A 22,277-nucleotide genomic window follows, 5' to 3' on the forward strand; every position below is an offset into this window, starting at 1 on the left:
TTTATTACAAAATAAATTAAAGGTTTCACTCAAACAAATATAAATCACACTAGAAGGAAACAGAATATGGTAGATCTATGGTACCAGCAATGATTCTACCTCCTTCACTGTGCTCATGTTTTCCCCAATCCTCTTTCTATACAGGAGACAAGCCTTCCCCACAGACCACATGTGTGAGGTACTTTGGACTTTGTGTCAAGCATTTCTATGACTTATATAACATCATCTAATAGAGCATTTATATTATTATTTTCAGGAAAACAACTCCAAGGAATAGCACAAAAATATATAAAAGTTTATTCTTTCTATATATGTAAACTCGAAAATAACTTATGTAATAAAAATATTGCTCTAAATTTTATGTTAACAATGGAAACAAAATATTCCTAGTGTTATATTGCCCAGTACTATAGCCACTGGCCAGACTTAACTATTGAAATTTAAATTCTGATTAGTTAAAATATTTTAAAAGTTAAACATCCATTTGGTAGAGGCTATCATATTGGGCAGCAGATACACAGAACATTTTTATCATTATAGAAAAGTTTTATTGGACAATCGCCATCCCAGGGTTTTAGAAACAATCATTTTTGGAACTGAGAACAAAACTCTTTTTTTTTCTCTGCATGACTAAGTTCTTAATATTTTAATCCTCAGTGAATTTGAGCTTTTGGTAAAGTAAGGAGGTCTGTGATATCAGAAGCTTGACACAGCAGAATATAATTTCTCATTTTAGAGAGAGACTGAGTTCCCTTGATACTTTATTTTTAAATGGCCTTTTAGGGCCAAAAGACAAGCAGAAATCCAGAGTTGCAAAACTTCTTCCTAGAAGCCTGAGCACTATTCAGAAATCTGGCAAACCATGAAAACTCAGCCCTGGGGGATTTAGAGTGTTGAGTTAGTCATCTCATGCATTTAGTTTTGTTTTTTTTTTTTTTTTTCTCAGAAGTTTTCATGGTTTCTCTACTAAATACATAAAGCACTTCTTTGTATGACATTCTTTTCCCATTTTAGACATTTTCACTTCCCTTTTGTATGATTCATATTTTTTAAAGCTACATTATTTACTGACATGGATAGATGTTAATGTGAGCTTTGAAGACAGAACTTTCAGTAATATTTCTGGAATTCTGTCACCGTAGAGGCTGATAAAACCTAGAGACTTGCTATTTACTTGGAACAAGGAAAATTATGAGTTTTGAATATTTGAGATTTCACTATATAGCTCTTCTTCCCCGCCAAAGGACCAACTCAATGAATCTTTGTCGGAATTTAAATTTGTCCCTAACTGCTTCATCCAGAAAGATGTAGAGGCTTAGATCATCAAAAACCACTTTCATTGTATAGTGAAGATGTGTCCATCTCAGAACTTTGTTCTAATCTCTAGTAAGAATATGTTATTCAATCTTCCTACAGTGGAAAGCCATCTGTGTTTAATGTGTAAATTCTCGTTATGACTGTATTTTTAACTTTCAGTTGGTTGTAAGGAGACTGAAAGGACAAAGTCCTTTTACAAGCAATGTGGCCACTACCAGAGCAACACTTTGTCCCCATCCCAGAACAGGGAGGACAATAAGGAAGCAACCTTGCTAAAGACTTCTAAATATGCTCTTCAGGATGTTTCTTGTGGCTACCACTTTAAGGTTCCGACAGTCAGACTTCTGAAATTAAACTATTGCAATGAAGAATGTTATTTTTCCCTGTTTGGAGAACTTACATTTTTATTTCTTAGAGACCTTTATTAAATGGGAAGGGATCATTGGTATACCTACAATCCCAGCTTCTTCCTACAATTGAAGAAAGGCTTAGAAAGACTGACGCTGGAAAACTGATTGACAGTGTTCAATGATTTAGGAAATTAAAAAAAAAAAATCTAAACTTTTACTATTGTCCTTCTAAAATTTTCCCAGAGCCAGCCATAGTATTGACATAAAAGAAATCACCTATGACATTAGAATTCAGAGAAGGGAAGAAGGAACAAAAGTTTGGAATGAAATGAAGTGTAACGATTTTTGATTTCCAGGAAGAGCATTGCAAGGAATTCCAGAGGGAGTAAGCAGTTTGAGAAACAAGGTGACAGGAACACGCCTAAGACCTGTCAGGAGGATAAAAACGACATGCTGTCTCAGTGATTTCCGGACTTTCACATGCATAGGAATTAATCTTGCCACAGTGAAGCAATAAGAAGTTTGGATTAGGACCTGAGAGTCTGCATTTCTAACAGGCACCTAAGTAATGTCCCTGCTGTGCTTCTATGAGTTGCCTTTTGAGTAACAAGGCTGTAGCAAACTCAGTCACCAGGACTGGTCCTCACCTATTTTACTTCATTTGATCATTGTGAGATATCTGGTTTTATTTTAATTATGCTATGGAAACATGCTTAAGGAGGCTTGAGGGACTCCTCATCACACCACAGTCTTGGTTTTTTTTTTTTTAAGGGATTCTTCATTATCAAATTCTGAAGATCACCTCAAATCTATACTTGCCCTTCCCAGATTAGATGCAATCAGATACATCAGTGATAAAAAAAAAAATTCTCCACGCTTAAAGAAGTTTGAAAGTATTGACTTAAAAACAATTTCTTCAATATAATATTTCTCAGTGTTTAACACGAAGGTATATTAGGAATGTCAGAGGGAAAACTATAAAATTCAGCCAGGCCATGGTAGCACATGCCTGTAACCTCAGCAACTCAGGAGGCTGAGGCAGGAGGATCATAAGTTTGAGGCCAGGCTCAGGAAATTATCAGAATTTATCAGGAGTTTGTCTCCAAATTAAAAAAAAAAAATTTAAAGAGGACTGGTGGTAAAGGACTGCTCAGTGGTAAACCAACTCTGGGTTTAATCCCCAATACCAAAAAGAAAGCAAAATAATTTTAAACTATAAAACTCTGAGAAGAAAATGTAAGAGTAAATTGTCATGACATTGGATTAGGCAAGTGTTTCTTAGATATTTCACAACAAAAATGAGTAGATGAATTAGATTTCACAGAAACGAAACACTTCTGTTTCTGAAGACACAATCAAGAAAGTGAGAAGACAAAGAATGAGAGAAAGAATTTACAAATCATATATCTGAAAGGGATGTGACTACAGAATTTATCAAGAACTCTTGCAATTCAAAAATAAAGAAAATCCAATTAAGGTGGAAAGAATTTCACAGATATTTCTTCAGGGACACCCAAATAGCCAATAAGCACATGAAAAAAATGTTCATCATTAGTCATTAAAAAAATGCAAATAAAAGTCACAGTGTGATGCCACTTTACATCCACTAGACGGCTATATTACTTATGTATATATATGACTGCATGGCCAATGTGATTCTACAACATGTACACTCAGAAAAATGAGAAACTATATCCCATCTATGTATGATATATCAAAGTGCATAAATGCATTCTACTATTATGCATAACTAATTAAATAAAAATTAAAAAATTTACAAAGGAAAAAAAAAAGAAATAAATACTAGGGAGGATGTAAAGATAGAACCCGCAAACACAGTGGGAAGTAAAACTATGAAGCTACTTTGAGTTCCTCAATAATTTAAATATGTTTAAAAAGTTAAATATCAAGTTACTAAGTGATCCAACAATTCCTAGGTACCTAACAATTCCTACCCCCACCCAAGAGACATAAAAACATATATCTACCCAAACACTTGTAGATGAATGTTCATAACAGCATTTGTCATGGTCTCTAAAAAGTAAAAACAACTCAAATGTCCACTGGCTGTTAGAGGAATAAATGAAATGTCATATATCCATACAAGGGATTATTATTCAGCCATAAAAATGAATTACTGATATATACTATCATATGATGAGTCTTAAAAACATTTTGTTAAGTGAAAGAAGTCAGAACCCAAAGGCTACCTATTGTATGATTCTGTTTATAAAAAATACCCCAGAGTAGGCAATTCCATTGAAACTGAAAGTAGGTTCGTGATTGGCAGGGGACAGAGCAAAGCAGGAATAGAAAGTGCTAATGCACAGAGTTTTCTTCTCGGGAGAATGAAATTGTTCTGAAATTAAATATTGGTGATCATTGCACAACTCTGAATATACTGAAAAAAAAAATCTCTGCATTGGATATTTTAAAGGAGTGAATACTATGGTATATGAAGTTCTATATAAATTTATGTTTTAAAAACTATAATGATGCAAATTTCAAGTTCCTCCACTGCAGTCATCTGCTTGGTCATTTGGAGTTGAATTTTCATTCTGGGATAGCCAATGGATGGCAATTAAACGTATATATACACACATATTTAACAAAAAGTCAGCTATATCTGATTCAGAATCACTAAAAAGCTGAAGGAAACTTCAAGGTCATAATCCTAATCACCCTCCCCCACCTCTATATTATAAGTTTGTAAGCTAAGGACTTCCCAGGTCAAGTGAGTGTCTCAAAAGTCACCATTATTTATTTAGACCAAAATCAATCCAAGATTCCCTCCATGACATCAAGATACGTGAATCAAAATAAAATTAATCAGTGTCAACCTAAGCTGGGGGTAGGGCACAAAGAGCTTCCTGGGGAAGGACCCGCACTTTCTTACCTCTTTCTGAAGATTCAACATAGATTTCCTGGACAATAGAACTTCTAGAACACCCTTCACTCTGTTCCTCACCAGGACCACCCCTGCCCATCGTCCCACATTTCTTCCTGCCTTTCCCCTTTTCCCTCTTCTTAGTGACAGCAATGGCCTGGTCAGGTGCTTCAGATTGCCTTCTCTCCTCCACCTCAGGAATCAGCCTCTTCCTGTCCCCTTCTCGGATTGTCTGGAAGCCCATTTTCCATTACTCAGCATTGGATTAGAGGGGGTCCTCCCACCAGCTTTTAACACCTGGGGGAAGGATGGGAAAATGTTCCTAGAAACCAAACTGGAAAGTTGAATATAACTTCCCCACAGAAACAAGATGCCTGGCACGCTTCGGGCACTGTGGCGTAGGACATGCTTGAGTAGGCTAGTCGAGAAGAGCTTCCCAACAACCAAAAAGGGTCCGTTCATTAAAAAATGGAAACTACATCCCCACTGCTAAACAACCACCAGCTCACAAACAGAACCTTTCTTCTAGATTTTTAAAAATCTGGTCTCATTCTATTTTGTTGCTGCATTCCTACAGAAAACCCCAGAATGTAGGCACTGAGAACTTAGCTCCTGTGCAGGTCACATAGGCCTGGTCGAAAAAGCTGCCTGGCACAAGAGGAAGATGGAGCAGGGGTTTTCCTGAGGGTGTGGCCATGGCAATGACTCAGGCCGCTTCCTTGTTCTAAGCCTTTCCATGGGTAGGGTGGAGAAAGCTCACAGGCTGGGGGAGGATGTCTGTCTGTCTTTAGAGGCTGCCCGTAGTGTGGTGATTGCTTTTTGTTTTCCTTTTGCAAATATGCAAAGCAAGGACATAAAAATGCAGAGCAAGATAAGGAGAGTTCAGAACTGTAACTGTGTGGTGATGGGGCTCAGTAAAGGATGCCCCAAAATACAGTGTGTGGGCATGCTGAGGACCTTGAACTAAAGGGCATTGCAAGGCTTCAGAGGCAGCCCAGAACCAGGGCTTCTCTGACCTTATCTGCCTTCTTGCTTCTCACCCTTCACTCTTACCTGAAGCCAGTTACAGACACCAGAATTCCTCTTCCCCATGGTGAGTTACAGAAACCAGAACCCCTTTTCCTCAACGCAAGCTATAAAGCTTAAAAATATTACTACATTCTCCCCTTCTACCTTTCTGTGTCATAGCTGGTCATAAAGACATTCTCTAACCTACCTGACCTATCAGACAGAAGATCAGAAGAACTTCCTGCCAAGAAGGAGTCCTGCCCTCTACCGAGGAGGTGGGAATGCCACACAGACAGGCCAAGAAGAATCCTAACATGCTTGCTCACTGCTCACTCCCTGCTCACTCTATTACCATGAGGTCCCACCCTTTTGTCCAATCACATTCTACCTAGCTGTCCATGCTTTATTGAATCTAAGTATAAAAGTGACAGAACATTTTCCCTGGTTCTTTAGGTCTGCACTCTGAAGGCCCCCAAGTCACATAAAACTTGGATTCAATAAATGTGCTATGTTTTTCACTTGTTGACTTACCTTTTCCTATAGAAGTTTCAGCCATGACCCTTTTGAAGGTAAGGGAAGCTATTCCACCTTTCCACCCCTGCGGGGTCAACAAGAAAGATTCGTCTATAAAATAAATGCAACATATACTAAAATGAATATTCCTTGGTGTGTGCAGAAATGAAGGTCACACTCGGCATCTTTCTTTTTGTGAAGTCAGGCACTCAATGACTCTCCAAGCATACAATGCAGATAAAAAGAGCAGAAGGAAAAGGAGAAAGAGGAGAGCAAAGAAGAGAGGGAGTGTGAACATCAGCTGGCTTTCCAGAGTGCCTAGTGGAGATAGTATCTCAGTTCCCCAAACAGTCTTTGTTTTGTAATTGCACTGCATGCCTCTTTCCCATGTTTTCTCTCTGAGCGGCTAGAAGTCAACAGGGCTAGAAGCTGAATCTGTGAAAGCAAGGCACTCAAGCCCTCTTCAAGTCTCTCCACTCACAAAAAAAAGAGAAATAATTGAGGTTTTTGTATCTCAAGAGATGTTCAAGGCATTGCACAGAGATGAAACATCAGCAAGCAATACAAAGCCATCCATAACTTACAACCGAAGGAAAAGAATCCAACTATTGAGGAAATGAGAGCCAAAAAAAAAGGGGGGTGGGGTGGGGAGTTGTTTAGTCCACAGAATGCTGCTGCTTTTCAAATACTGTAATTCCAATCATTCAATAAAATTTACTTGCTTAAAATCTCTTCTTCTTTATTGAAAAGAGGAGCTGAGAGTAAGGAAGCCAGAGATTGCTATTCCATAAAGTAGGCATAATTATATCCATTCTGTGTAGTATTATGAAAATTAAATGTAAAATGTTTAGGTAAAATACCTAGTAGAGTGTCTGGCACATGTAATTAGATCAACACCACTTTTGTATCTTAGTTATTATTATTATTATTATTATTATTATTATTATTGCCATTACTAGTGTTGTTATTATCATTGTTATTATTACAGAGGTGGATCTGTGAATTTTAAGGAGATTTCTGGTAATTGTATAACACATCCAAATTATTCGGAAGGCTTGTTGTAGTTCATGGACCAGGTATAGAAAATAGAATAACATTTTCGTTTTTGTGTCAAATTATAATTAGTTAACACTAACTCCTCCAATTACTGATTTTTAGTTATCAAAATGAATCTCCACCCCAAATTCCTGAATATATTTTCAACCTGTAGGAATTCCTGAGTATATATTTGACTTGTAGGGGACCAGATTATGCCCCATAGAACATGGATCTTTAGCATGAGGAATATTTTGAGAAGCTCTGAAAGGAGTAAAAGTTCTCCTTTGGTAAGGAAAACTCATGCCTTTAAAGGAAATTTTCATTTTTCAGAGTGTCTCCCTCTCCATACCAGGAAGAGAAGGACAACTAACCACCAAAAACTCTTATCAAAGTGAGACGACACCAATTTAAACCATAGTTGACCTTCCCTGCATTCATCTTTCTTTGCATCAGTAGAAGTTAGCACTTAGGCTCAGTTCAAAGCTCCCTCTTTGATATTTTCCACCTCTTTGAGTTTCCCTTATTATCTCCCCTGTATACATAAGACATCCATGTTATTAAAGTTCTGTTTGTCTTTCTCTTGTTAATTTATCTTTTGTTATAGGGGTCTGTTCCAGCTAAGAGCTATGAAGGGGGAAGAGAAAATTAGTTGCATTTTTTCCCTATATGCCCCAATGACTAATTTTATTCCCGAATTAATTTCTGTATCTTGATTCACTTAACCATTCAAAGATGTCAGATGCACCAAAATCACTTTATAAAGAAGGAATACAGCCAGGCACAGTGGCACACACCTGTAATCCCATCGGCTTGGGAGGCTGAGGTAGGAAGATTTTGAGTTCAGAGCCAGCCTCAGCAAAAGCAAGATACTAGGCAACTCAGTGAGACCCTGTCTCTAAATAAAATACAGAATAGTGCTAGGGATGTGGCTTAGTGGTAGAATCCCCTTGACTTCAATCCTTAGTACCAAAAAAAAAAAAAAAGGAATACATAAGAAACAATGAGAAACATTTTCAAATTTACTAAGTGTCCTAACTCATCCAGCTGAGTTTCCTATACCTGTGTTTGCTTCTGTGACTAGGCTATTTTACTACTTTTTAAACAGAAATTGAAGAAAAGTGATCATGTTACAAATAATTCCTGTGCATAAAAATGCAAATTGGGTTTATATGAATATTGACCAGTTTGGGGTTTATTTGTAAATTCACTTTACATTGCTTATCTGACTAAAAATGTTGGTTCCCTTTTGAATTGGGAATATTTATCATTAATTCCTGAGTGAAGTTCTCTGATATAAAGTTCATTTCATATTGCATAAAAAACATCATTTTATCCTTACTTAAAATATATCCTTCAATGAGTATAAACATTAAGCTTACATGATTCTCTAAGGCATATATTACTTTTAGTTTCTTTGTTAAATTTACCTCCAAGGCCAGCATCACTCCCTTCTTTCTGGGGCTGCCACAGTGGCTGATGGTTGCTCACAGGTACCTAGTGAAGAGCAGTGTGCCCTAGTGTTTTTGAATAGCTTTTTCTGTATAAGAAAAATTTGCATTGCTTCTAAGGGAACACATGGATAAATTTCTGGGGAAAATAGGTGAGTATTAACCAAAGGAAGAAAACAGGAACTCTTGGAAGGAGGATTTGGAAGCCAGACATGATTAAAAAGAGGACAGTAAACTAGGTGCTAGCACTTGCATATAATCTCAGCTACTTGGGAGGCTGAGGCAGGAAGATCTCAAGTTCAAAGCCAGCCTGGGCAATTTAGGGAGACCCTAAGCAACTCAGTGAGACCCTGTCTCAAAATAAAAAATAAAAAGGATTGAGTGCATAGCTCAGTGGTAGCTAAGCTCAATCTCCAGCACCAAAAAAAATAAATAAAGATAAGAGGACAATAATAGTACTCCCTCTCACAGAAGTATATTCAAAACAAACTCTTTGGTCTTTTTAATTGAAATTTGGTCAACACTTTTTGAGGGAGCAAAGTATTGAAAAACATTTTGCTTCATATATAATAATTGTAGTTTTAAAAATTATAGAAATAATAATTCAGCAGCTTCTCTCTAGGAAATATGCTGCTAAAATTTCAGGCCTTTCTTTACACTGACTTTAATCCCATGTAATTGCAGAATTGGATATTTTATAGCTACAATACCATTGTAGTTAGTAAGTAATTGAAATAATTATATGGCAAGAATTTAGTTAACTCAAATATACAACAATGCATATAGGTTACAGAATTATAAAGAAATTTAAAACATTTTTCTATGTGAACATGTAGTACTGCTGGAAAAAAATAGCACTGAACTATAATCATATAAAGAGATGAAGATTATAACTAATGATTATTTAATGAATGTGACTAATGATGCTGGTGGGCGTTTAGTAGAAAGGAAAGCAAGTACAGTATTTTGTGTCTTCAGTGTGGAACATTTAGTAAAACATTGCACAAACCTAGAGATGGCTAATTAGAATGAAAAGCCACATTTGATTGTAAAACTATTCATATTTCTTTGACTTGTATCTTTCATACATGACCTCCTATTAACCAGATTGATGGTGAGATCATTTTGTCAATCACTATTCAAGCATTTCCTCCCTGTAAAGCCATCCTTGATGTCCCCAAGACAGAACTAGATGTTCCCTCTTTTTTAATCCCACAGTGTTACCTGCCACAGGTGCTCAGTAATTAGCATTTACCTGGGAGTGCCTATTTGTAAGTGTGGAATCATAGAAACAATATAGATGTTGGAGCCAAACCAAATTTGAATTTCAAAATAACCAATTGCTACTTGAGTGACCAGAAATGAGCAAAAGAACATTGTGAAACTCAGCAAGATGCACATTAAATTGTCATAGTATCATTGTATTAACTTATGCATGCAATAGTATTATAGCATTGCTGTGAAGCTCAAGGGCAATAACATGCTGTAAAGGTTAGTAACAACCATTACTAAGTACTCAGAAAAGGTTACATACAAACACTTCCACTTCTTTCCTAGATCATCAATAAGCTCTGAGTATCTGTTTCATTATTCATTGATGCCATAGCTTTAAACTGATGTTGTAACAAAAAATTGGGAAAGACTAAGATTACAAATGCCATAGAAGGTAATAATATTTCTCACACCATCACATCTTTGGTAAGTCATCATTAATGTTCTTTTTCCTCAACTTTGCTAAAGATGCTGTTTTGACACCAACATTTGGGGAAAAAATGCAAACATTGAGCAATGTATGACCCTTGTAAAATGTTCCTGGTTTATTTCTTCAATATTTGTTAAGGAAGACTAATATCTAAGTCTAATTAACTGGATGAAACATCTGCCCAGACAGAAAGATTTAGTTCTGCCTGTTGGCAAGTATGGCCAAGATGCAGAGGGCAGGGTGCCCAGCAGACTGAGCCTTGAGTATATGCAGCATCATCAGACCCTGCCCAGCCATCTGTCTGGGATTTCTGCATGAGTTGAATCAGATTTCATAAGATACAGTGGATTTGGACTGGACACCATCACTGAGTCCAATAGGCCAAACAAATATGGAGTTTAAATTGCTGTTACTGAACTTTATTTGGTCATAAGAGATCCTGTAGCCCATTAATTATTTAAGCTATAAATAATTAACTGGTAAAGATGTAACCATTTGAGTGGTTGGTTGACTATAGTCAATTAAGTTGTTTTCTATATCTCACTGCTACTTTTCTACAGATGCTATCGGATCTTCCTCGTGGAGACCTCTCAGAACACACTCTGGTTCTGGGAGCCTCCCAATTTGCAAGTTGATTTAGTTTCATTTTGCTCAAATAAACTTCCTAAATTTAATTTTCCCTAAGAAATTTTATATTAACATGTGAAACTAGACGTTGTAAATGTTATATAGAGTTTGCAACAACAGATTATCTATGATGATTTATTTCATGTGTCACATTGGCAGGGCATGGAGGCCCCAAATATTTGGTCAAACATTATTATGTGGGGGAGACACTGGCGTAGACACTTTACTCAGGTAGACTGAGTAAAGCAGATTGTCCTACCTAGTTTGGGTGGGTCTCATCCAATCATTTGAGGCCCTCATAGAACAAAAAAACTGGCTGTCCCCTGAGTAGGGAGAATTCTTCCTGCCTATTTCCTGTACACAGAGCCATTAGCTCCTCCTGAGCCCTGAGCATCCTGGCCTTTGGAAGGGAACTACATCATCTGCTCTCCTGGGTTTCAAGCTTGCTGGGTCACCCAGCAGATTTTAGGACTTTCCCACTTTCATAATTGTATGAGCCTATTTCTTTTAATAAATTTCTCTTTCTTATACTCTCATACATACACACACACACACACACATACACACATCTTCTCCAAAAACAAGAATAGAATAGAATATATATATATACATACATATATATACACATATATATATAACATTACATATGTAATTACAAATAATATCATATAAATTATATATTTATACGATATTATATGTGGGTTATACACAGGATCATATAAACACAAAAGTGTGTCAATTGACAAAGTAGCAAAATTTTATCTTTATAAATATATTTAAACTTAAAATAATCTGTATAGATACTAAAAATGAAATAATCTGTATGTGATGGATATCTTTCATGAATTTTGATCTGGTAAGACAGGAAGATACTGCTACCCAATGTGATACATGTATATGTGTGTAGTATTTGTCTTGTTTCTGGAGAAGCCCCTTATAGTATCACGGGAAATAAGGAAGTCAGAAGCTACTTTGATTAGAGTACATCCTTTTAATTTGCTTGATCATCCTTCATGATCCAGGTAGATCTTTTCTCCTTTTCTGCTATTTCTAGGTCTGTTGTGAAGCAGAACCTCATGGCAAAGGGTGTGTTGGAAGAAAGTTGATCACCTCATGGTGGACAGGAAGGAGAAAGAGGGAGAGAGAGAGAAAGGAAGAGCCCAGGGATGAAATAAACCCTTCTGAGGAAGCCCCCAGTGACACTTCTTCCAAGTAGGCATGACTTGTGAAGTCTCCACTTTCCAACAGCATCACCAGCTGGGACCTAGCCATTAATATGTAAGCTTTGAGGGAAAATTCAAGAACCCAATCATAGTATCATGAGACCCTCTCCTGTTGTGTTATGCAAAAGGAAAACTTGTGGAAGAAATGGAAGATTTGGGGACTCATTGGGGAAGGCTGAGATGAGAGTATTGTAAGGATTTCAATGTCGTCAAGATGCGAACTGTATAACGCCGAACAGAGGCCCCGTCACAGGTGGGCTGCCTGCGCAGTGACACCCACTCCTGCACTTGGAAGGGATCTGGCTTCGATGCTCTGTCACTGTCTTGAGATTCTTAAATATTTTTGAAACAAGGGGCCTGATGTTTTCATGTGGTACAGTGCCCTGAGAGTTCTGTAGTTGGTTCTGATGCGGAGTAAAGCTTTCTTCAGTTCAGTACCAGTGTTAAGTCAAAAGTAAATGTTTATTCAACTTTCCACCTAATGAGTCTGATGGCTTAGTACAAGCAAGTCAGACTGATGCTTCATATTATTCCTCTTCTCCCATGGATGGAAAGAACCATAAGCAAGAAATACAGAGCAATAACCTTAAGGGTTATATTAAGCAATAACCTTAAGGGGTCTCGTTCAATTGGTTCTTATGTAGCACTTGAGATGCGAATGCCTAGTAGCAATTCTTACAAAAATATAGATAGCTGCTTCTGAAACCAAGATGAAATCTACCCTTAGTGGACTAGCTTCAAAATCCCCTCTCTAGGAAATGAGTAAGTAATTCGGCACTATGTCAAAACCTTTCTTTGTCATACTTCACCTTTGACAAACTTCGTCTAATGGTAGAAAAAGGAAATGCCAATAATTTAGGAGCTTATTACTTGCTGTACAAAGCTAATCACCCTCACTTCCACTTCTACCATTAGAGAAAACTAAATAACCTGTTTCAGTGTTTTACACACACATGCAACAAGTGTATCAGCTGACAAAGTGAAATATTTTATTTTTATAAAGACATTTGAATTTAAAATACTCTGGATAGATAGTAAAAATGAAGTAATCTGGATCTGATAGATATGCTTCATGAACTTTGGTCTGGTAATACAGGAAGACACTGCTACCCAATGTGATCAAAAGAGACATGAGATGCTGAAGTGTTGGAAGGTAATACTGTCAATTTCCTCCTTAATTTAAAAAAAAAAAAAAACCTGTATAGGTAGGTAGGTAGGTAGATAGATATTAGTTTATTATAATGAATTGGTTCATGTGATTATAGAGACTTGTTTTAATCAACTTTTTCATTTCTGTAATCAAAAGACCTGACAAGAACAATCTTAGAGGAGGAAAAGTCTATTTAGGGCTCATGATTTCAGAGGTCTCAGTCCACAGATGGCCAACTCTGTTGCTCTGGGCCCACAGTAAGGCAGATCATCATGGTGGAAGGGAATGGAGAAGGAAAGCAACTCAGGACAGGGCCACCAGGAAGCAGAGAGAGACTAAACCTAGCTCACAAGATATATTCCTCAAAGGCACACCCACAATGACCTACCTTCTCTGGCCACACCCTAGCTGACTGTAGTTACTACCCAGTTAATCCCTGTGAGATGATAAATGCCCTGATTAGGTTAAATCCCTCATAACCCAATCCTTTCACCTCAACTTTTTTTCATTGTCTCACACTTGATCTTTTGGAGGACAGCCCATATCTAAACCATAATAGAAAGAGAAGTCCTAAGACCTGTAGCTGGCAAGCTGAAGACCCAGAAGAGCTGACAGTGAAGTTCCCACCCAAAGGCTAGCATGCTCAAGGCCAAGATTTCAGTATGAGTCTGAAAGGAAAAAAAAAAAGAAGAAGAAGAAACAAGTCATGTCGAGGTGGTCAGGCAGGAAGAGTTTCCTCTTACTCCAAAGTTACTTGAATCAAATCTTCAACTGGTTGGAGACTAACCATATTAAGATGAACAATCTGCTTTACCCAGCCCACCCTCATAGACACATGCACAATACTGAATACTGTTTGACCAAATAGCTGGGAACATTGGGACCTAGTCAAGTTGACACACAAAATTAACCATGAAAGGGTAGAACTAGAAGCACCTACAGCAGCTTCCAGAACAGCCAGCCCACTCCTTTGGTCCTCCTCTTCTTTGTTCCTTCCTCCACTGCAGCTTGGAACATGGATGCTGCCCACTTGGACCATAACAATGAAAGACACTCATCAAAAATAGCAGAGAAATTGAGGCCCCAAAGACTTTATGCAACAGAACCTCTATATCAGCCCAGGACCACACATCCCCCATCTTTTACAGGAGAAAACAAATACACTTCTCTCTTGCTTAAGCCTCTGTTACTTGATGGGTTTCTGTCCTTGACAGCTAATTCCAATCCTTACCTTCCTTTTACTCCCATTGCTCAGAAGATAGCATTACAGATTGGACAACAAATTAGAAAAAAAAAAAAAAATACCTATAAGTATCCAGGAAAAAGTAAGAGCTGTGTAGCCCACCAAATCTACAGTGAGGGTAATAGCCGAGCTCCGTCAGCACAGCCTTTCACAACATTACTGCAGAACTTTCCAAAAATAACTGGGAAGCAAAGAAGTCATCTCTTTTTATTCTCATTTTTCTCTCTGAATAATCTAAGATTGTCCCTGCTTAGATGATAATTTGGTTTTAATTGACTCTTTATATTAAACTAAGCAAAACTATTCAGTATCAAGTGGACAATCTAATCTCTTATTAAATGGAATGCTATCTCTTTGCAAACATTTATGGGGAGCTTTGAAGCATCTTTATGAATGTAAATTTAGCCTTAAGGCAAGATTATGAGATAATGATGAAATTCTGCTGTAGTGTGAACATCAAAATGGCTTTGTTAAATTTAAACTGCATTTCAATGGAGACCCATGGTCCCAGTGGAACAGGGACACTGAGCCTATTATTTGTTCATTGTGATTTAAAAAAAAAAAAAAAGAAAGAAGAAAAAGCAAGGAAACATCTTTATTGGTTTCTTTTATTTATTTTTTTAAAGAGAGAGAAGAATACAGTGGAGGGGGTAGAGAGAGAGGAGGGGAGGGGAGGGGAGAGGTGGGGAGGGGGGAGGGTGGAGGATGGGAAAGGCAGCGGAGCACAACAGACACTAGTATGGCAATTTGTAAATCAATGGATGTGTAACTGATGTGATTCTGCAATCTGTGTATGGGGTGAAGGTGGGAGTTCATAACCCACTTGAATCAAAGTGTGGAATATGATATGTCAAGAAATTTGTAATGTTTTGAATAACCCACAATAAAAAATTAAAAAATAAAAAATAAAAAAATAAAGAGAGAGAAGAGAGAGAGAGAGAGAGAGAGAGAGAGAGAATTTTTTAATATTTATTTTTCAGTTTTCGAAGGGCACAACATCTTCATTTTATTTGTATGCGGTGCTGAGGATGGAACCCAGCGCCCCCCGCATGCCAGGCGAGAGTGTTACTGCTTGAGCCACATCCCCAGCCCTTTATTGGTTTATTGATGCATGTTAGTATTAAATGCCAGGAGAAATCTTCAAGCCGTGAGAACTCTTTTTTGTGTGTCTATGTACTGGGGATTGAACCCAGGGGTGATTTACCACTGAGCTACATCCCCATCCTATTGATTGATTGGTTGATTGACAGGGTCACCTTACAAAGTTGCTGAGGCTGGCCTCTCAGTCTTTAGAGTCTCTGAGATTACAGGCATGTGCCACTGCACCTGTGACAACTGATTTTAAGGTTTTATTTGACCTTAAAACCTTTGACCAGTGTTTCTTCTCTTTCTCTTTTGCTTTTTGCTTTTTTCTTTTGTTCTTTCTTTTTTCTTTCTTCACTGGTGTTGAAGATCATGGTTTCAGAGATACCTTAACATATTCTACTTCCAGGTCATTTTCTCCTCTAAGCATACATTAATGGACCACCAGGTTGGAGGGGTGAGCTATTACAAGGGTACACTTCCAGAACCTTCCTCAAACCAGCCCCCTAATTAGGGGTGTCTGTATTTACAAACATACAACATGCTCAGTTAAAATTGACTGCCGATGAATGACAATTTTTTTAAAAATGGGTAAGTATAGCCCTTTCAATCTTTGGGACATCCTTATACTAAAAATTATTCCTTGTTTATCTGATTTCTGAAATTCAGTTTTTCAATGGGTATGCTGTATTTTCTTCGGCAACTGTACCTGTGCTCATCCTGAAGGAAGACTCACTGCTTGTCCTTCTGGCTCAGGCTTCCAGACATTTAATGGAGCTGTACTGCTAGGGTGTCACAGGATTAAAACCACAGGACAGGCCAACCTGCTCTCTGCTTGCTAGTGTAGCATGTCCATCTCTTTAGCTCATCAGTCTGTGCTGGAGACTTTCCATGTACCCCCGAAGATCCACTGTCCACTCTCTTTCCCTTCCTCTCAGTGCCCCAAGGTCTGGTGGTATGGATCACAGCAACACTCCTGTCGCTCGGATTCTAGTCGACCTTGGAACCACCAGAAGAAGATGAGGGGACAGAAGGAGAGAGTGTGCCAGGCGTTTCTGCTCTTGCTTTCTGGGAAGGCTTGGCCAAGAGAAAGCAAGCTGCTCCCCACCAAAGGGCTGTCCCCAAAGACAGTCAGGGCAGGGGTGGGCTGGGGTCCCTCCCCCATAGTCACAGCCCAGTCCAGGTCCTAATGCTTCTCCTCTTGTGCCTGCCCTTGGCTGTCCTGAGGTGGCCAGCCCCAAGGCCTTCACAGCCCGACTGATTTCCCTTTATTCTGCTCCCAACTTAGTAATCGGCCCCTTTGTTGAGCTCTGAGTCACCCCTTTTTGAGTGTGTTTCTCTTGCCCACCAAGACCCTGACTTTTGTGGGATTAGACTGAGATACATGGTAAATAGAAAGTCCCTGTCCAACACTTAGTCCTAAATCTCATATCTGTGCCTGGTTTTGCCAGAAAGTCCTGTGTCAGGAGCTTCAGCACCTGCCTAACAATAAAGGGATCCTTTGTTCCCCTCCTTCTGGATCAGCTTGCTGGAGATCAACAAATGCTCTAGTGGGCTTGACATAAATTATTGATATCACCCCCACTACTAATTATCATTATCGCCCTACATATCTGCATTTATTTTGAAATAGTTGTGCAACAGCTTGGAGGCAGATGCGAGTCATACTGTCAGTACTCAAAACATAGGACCGCATTGAGAACTGCCAGCAGACCACGGTGACTCGCGGGTGGTGAGTCTTTTGTTTTGTTTCTGGCCTGGGATCTGACATTCAACCAGAACATTTATGTCATTAGTTTCCAGAATCAATAAATCCCTAACATTTTGTTGGGCAAACTAGATGTTCTCAGAACACTTAGGTTTAGACACAATGCAATTCAAATGAAAAACAAAACAAACAAAACCACCCCCAACTTACCCATGATCGAGTTCTCCTTTTTTTTTTTTTTCTCCTCAGTTATTTTTAAATAATCAAATCATCATAGTATCTATGGCATTTTGGAGATTGCAGGGTTTGTGAGTCATATCCTTATTTACAGGAATGATGGGGGAAGTCAGCTTATTCAGCACTTACTACATTTATGAGAAATGAGTGGGCCTCAGGAGCTGAGGGGGCTGTCTCACATGTAACTTCACCCTGTCCTACAACTGCTTTATCTCTCCCTCCTCAGGACTCTGACCTGAGAAAACAGCCCCTGCCTAGACATGTTCAGTGACAGATAAAACAGACTCTAGTCATTGACAGTCGCAAATTCCTTCTTTCTTGGCTGTGGAAAAACAGCTTTTCCTTCACACACACTGACTCAGTCTTGATGCTCACAATGCTGCTCAACTCCTTAGTCTATAAACAGCCAATAAAAAGATTTTAAAAGCCCAACTCCTTAGAGGGAAAAAAAAAAATAGAAAGAAAGAAAGTTTGTTTTCCAGCTTGTGTGACTCAGCCCATCCCATCACCTCAAGGTCATTATCACAGCCTCAATAGTTCACGCTTGTAAAAGCCTCTCCTTTTCATCTCTCTGCCTCCAGAGCTGCCTGGGAAGTGTGTGTGTGTGCCCAACACAGACGCTTGCAGTTTCAGAGAGCAAAATAGATGGATATGATTGTGACACGATGTCTGAAAACTCTCAAAAGTATAATAAGTTTTTCTTCCAGGGAGAATTTGATTGTAAGTATGAGAAATAGAAGACCACAATGCCAGTTAGTGAAAACAGAATGTTGGAACTGGAGTGTATTCAGAGAATCTAAAGGATGATGCTCTCGGCTCTGTGAGTTATTTAATCTATTTACCTTTATAAATTTCTGTACTTGCATTTGATGTGATTTGCATTCCCAGCTCTGATTACTTTCGCTCTTTTATTTATTTATTTTTTATTTATTATTATTATTATTTTTTGGCTCTCATTTTTTTTAAACTAGCAGTGATGGTATGTACACATATATCACAATGAACCCACTATGATGTATAATGCATCAATAAAAAATGATGCATAATGCATCAATAAAAAATAAAGTGAAAAACAGTGAAAGGGAAAATGTTGTTTTAAATAATTAAGTTCTAACTGTTTAAGAATGCTCTGAGCTTGGCACCTTTGAAACATGAGCTAAGGATTAGAAAACAGGCGATTATAGAAATCTTTCATAAACAGCTGGATTATTGGTGTCACCAAATTAAATATATTAATAGTAAGAACAGAGACCGACTCTGCTTTTTATTCTGCCAGGCTACTTTATAGCCTGGGACTATTTGTTCTCTAAAGAGAAAAATATTCACTATGACTCTACATAAGGTACATAATAACCCTATCTGTCCATATATCCACCCATCTAAAAATGTGTAGTATAAACCTGATATAGCACTCTAAGCAACTTAAAATGAGGCATCTTACAAAAGAAAATTCTTAAAACATATTAGCAAATAAATTGTTATCCCTATAACATGTTTAAAATTCTCTTGTCTTTGCTTTTAGGATTAAGGCCACAGATCTTCAAATGATCTTCAAGTTTCTGCCTTACTTTACAACTTCATCATGTACCATATTCTTCCCACCTCTTCATGCTCAGATATACTGGCCTACCTTCAAGTCTGACTGTGTCACAGGGCCTTTGCACCTGATTCCATAGTCTAGACCCCCTTCCTCCACCTCCTTCTTTGTGTCTGTAGCTCTTACTTATCCATTGAATCTTATCTCATTAGTCACTACATTATGAAAGCCATCTCAGACTCCTCCTTTCAGATTCCCTTTTTTGTGTGCATTAATAAACTATAGTTTGTTGTTGTTTTTCCTGTTTGGCACTTACCCCATTTATTTGGCACATTTATTATCTATGGCTACATTAAAAATCACACCAAAACTTAATGGCATAAAATAGCAGACATTTATTGTCTCAAAGTTCCTGAGAATCAGGAACCAAGGGCAATTTAGCAGGGTGGTTCTGTCTCAGAATTTTCCATTAGGTTCCACTCCAGATGTCGGCCAGCCTACAGCCACTCAAAGTCTCACCTGGGGCTGGAGGATCTGTTTCCAAGTTCACTTACATGACTGTGGGCCAAAGGCATCCGTTCCTTACCCATGGGCCTCTCCATGGCCTCACTTGAGTCTCTTCCCAACACGGCACCTGGCTCACCCCAGAGCACGGATCCAAGAGAGCAGCTGAGAAGGAAGCTCCAATGTCTTTGATGACCTACTCTTACCAGGCTCTTCTGTCAGGCTTTTCTGTTTGACTCCGTTTTCTAGAAACACATCCTTAAGTCTGATTCACACTAAAGGGAAGAGAAATTAGTCTCCACCTTTTCAGAGAATTTTTGGGTATATTTTAAAACTACCTATGTAAGTATTTAGGTAAACGTCCACCTTCCTTACTAGGAATAGGATCCCTGTTTTTACTGTTTTCTTTTGTGTCTCTTGTCCCTTCCAGGAAGCTTAGGAGGGCATGAGCATTCAGTATGTATTGGAGGAATGAATGAATGAACGAACTAACCAGCCAACCAACCAATCAACAAACCTTTGTGTTTGAATCCCAGAGCTGGGGACTTTGTACCAATTATAACCTCAGTTCCTTGTTTGGGGGCGGGGGTGTAATTACAGCCACCTGGTGGGTTGTTATAAGAATTAAACGATACATTCATATATAGCACCTGGTCTACAGGGGCACAGATGGGGGTTCATTTTAAATGTTATGTTTCTTCATCTTCCAATTCATTACAAGCCAGGTGGATTCTAATTCATCTTAACTATTTCCCATTCCTTTTAGTCTGTTAGTCCATTTTAATTGCTACCACTCCAAGACTCTTACACATGCTCGTACTAGCCTCCTATAATCCTCAAAGGGTCTATTCCCTATTTAGTACAATCTATCCCAAACACTGTAGCTAGACTGGTTATCTTCAAGTCTTTATGTCATTCATTTTTGCAACCTCTATTGCTATTGCTCTGCCCTGTCCTTGATAAGTATATAATATTTTTTTTTTGTGAATTGAATTTGAATTCCAGGTCCCTTTCACTTGCTTATTTGTACTGAATTACTAATACATCCAAGTCCTGCTAAAGGAGTGACATAAAGAAACATGCTCTGCCAATGCCAATGCTTACAGTTTGACTCTTTGCCTCACATAATGGCATTCTTTTCAGGTCCACACAAATAGCAGATTCTTTAGTAAATCAATTGTAGAATACAAGTTAAGTGTTTGCCTATAATTCTAGCACTAAAGCAAGTGCCTTCACTTAATACTGCTAGGAACTCTGTGCTGATTTTTTTTTTTTTTGCATTGCAATTCTTATTACACATATGTACCACAATTTTTCATATCTCTGTGTGTATATAAAGTATGTTGACACCCAATTCGTGTCTTCATACATGTACTTTGGATAATGATGTGTGTTGATTTTTAATGCTCTATATACATTATCATTACTGTTCATACCAAAAAATATTGTAAATATGTTTGCCAATAAATTTTTTTATTTTTATTTTTTGGCAGTGCTGGGGATCAGACCCAGGGTCTTGTGATGCTAGGCAAGTAGCTCTACTGAGCTACAGCCCCATCCCTAAAGATGGAAAAAGCTTAAATGATCTGTGTTATATAGATAATGTGGTAAATAAAATTGCTGGAAACTCATCAAATGAATGAAATGATGAGACTGATAATATAAGAAATTCTGCCTTTGGATTTCTCTGACTTGCCATAAAATGCATGATGTTCAGGGTTTTAGTGGATAAAAACCTGCTGGAAACACATGCACTCAGGGGAATGCTTGCTTTTGAGTGACAAATGTCTGTCTTTTGGAAACATGTAAAACTTCAGGCGGGGGACAGGCAAAGATATAAAAACTATTTACTTGATGATTCCTCAGTATAATATCAGTGGAATTCCAATACTTCCACACTATTAAATTATTTTCATTGTGGAAGACCAAAGAGATTTTGGAACTACATTTCTCTACCCCCTAATTCTACAGAAGGCTGTATTGTAGCTGTGTGCATTCTACAAATATATTCAATGCTCTTTGGATAAGCAGTGACCAAAAACGAATCCCTATATTTGAAAATATAAGTTACTCTACTTCGTGTCATTTCATTAACCCAGGATTTTTATAAACTTAGTGAACAACATCTTCTTTATGTTATATATAAAGCCATAGAGTCACTCAAAGAAGAGAAGGTTCTGCTAGGATCACAGGGATTCTCACCTGTGGTCAAACGTTAAAGCATCATAAAGGTAAATAGATTCACATGGCATTAAAACTTTGAGATCTGCCAAAAAGTTTCATTTTACAAATAAGGAAAATTAGGATAAAGAAGCTTAAAGGCTTCAGAGACTATTTCAGTCAGTTTTGCATCACATTGACCAAAAGACCTAACAAGAACAAATTAAAGAAGAGAAAGTTTATTTGGGGCTCATGGTTTCAGAGGTCTTAGTCCATAGACGACTGAGCTATTGCTCTGAGCTCAAGATGAGGCAGCACATCGTAGTGGAGGGACACTGTTTCCCTCACGGCAACAGGAAGCAGAAAGAATGAGAAGCGGGGAGGGACCACAGGGAAGAGGCACCCTTCCAGGGCACACCCCCAGTGACTTACCTCCTCCAGCCACACCCCACCTGCCTACAGTTACCTCCCAATCAGTCCATGCAAACTAGGAAGGACTGATTGGGTTACAGCTTCACAATCCAATCATTTCATCTCGGAAC

At 38.2% G+C, this 22,277-nt stretch overlaps 2 long non-coding RNA genes across 2 annotated transcripts; one reads left to right on the forward strand and one right to left on the reverse strand.

The window, feature by feature from the left end:
• Positions 1-15,248: 15,248 nt before the first annotated feature.
• On the reverse strand, positions 15,249-17,602 carry LOC139706766 (uncharacterized). The gene is made up of 3 exons (XR_011708414.1): positions 17,508-17,602; positions 16,299-16,588; positions 15,249-15,328 (listed from the first exon to the last, which is right to left on the reverse strand). It is a non-coding gene; the product is annotated as an uncharacterized lncRNA (long non-coding RNA).
• Positions 17,603-17,825: 223 nt separating this feature from the next.
• Positions 17,826-19,386, forward strand: LOC114087628 (uncharacterized). Its single transcript, XR_003581866.2, has 2 exons — positions 17,826-18,354; positions 19,057-19,386. It is a non-coding gene; the product is annotated as an uncharacterized lncRNA (long non-coding RNA).
• Positions 19,387-22,277: the final 2,891 nt, after the last annotated feature.

Source organism: Marmota flaviventris, chromosome 8 (genome assembly GCF_047511675.1).
Source record: "Marmota flaviventris isolate mMarFla1 chromosome 8, mMarFla1.hap1, whole genome shotgun sequence".
NCBI lineage: Eukaryota > Metazoa > Chordata > Mammalia > Rodentia > Sciuridae > Marmota > Marmota flaviventris.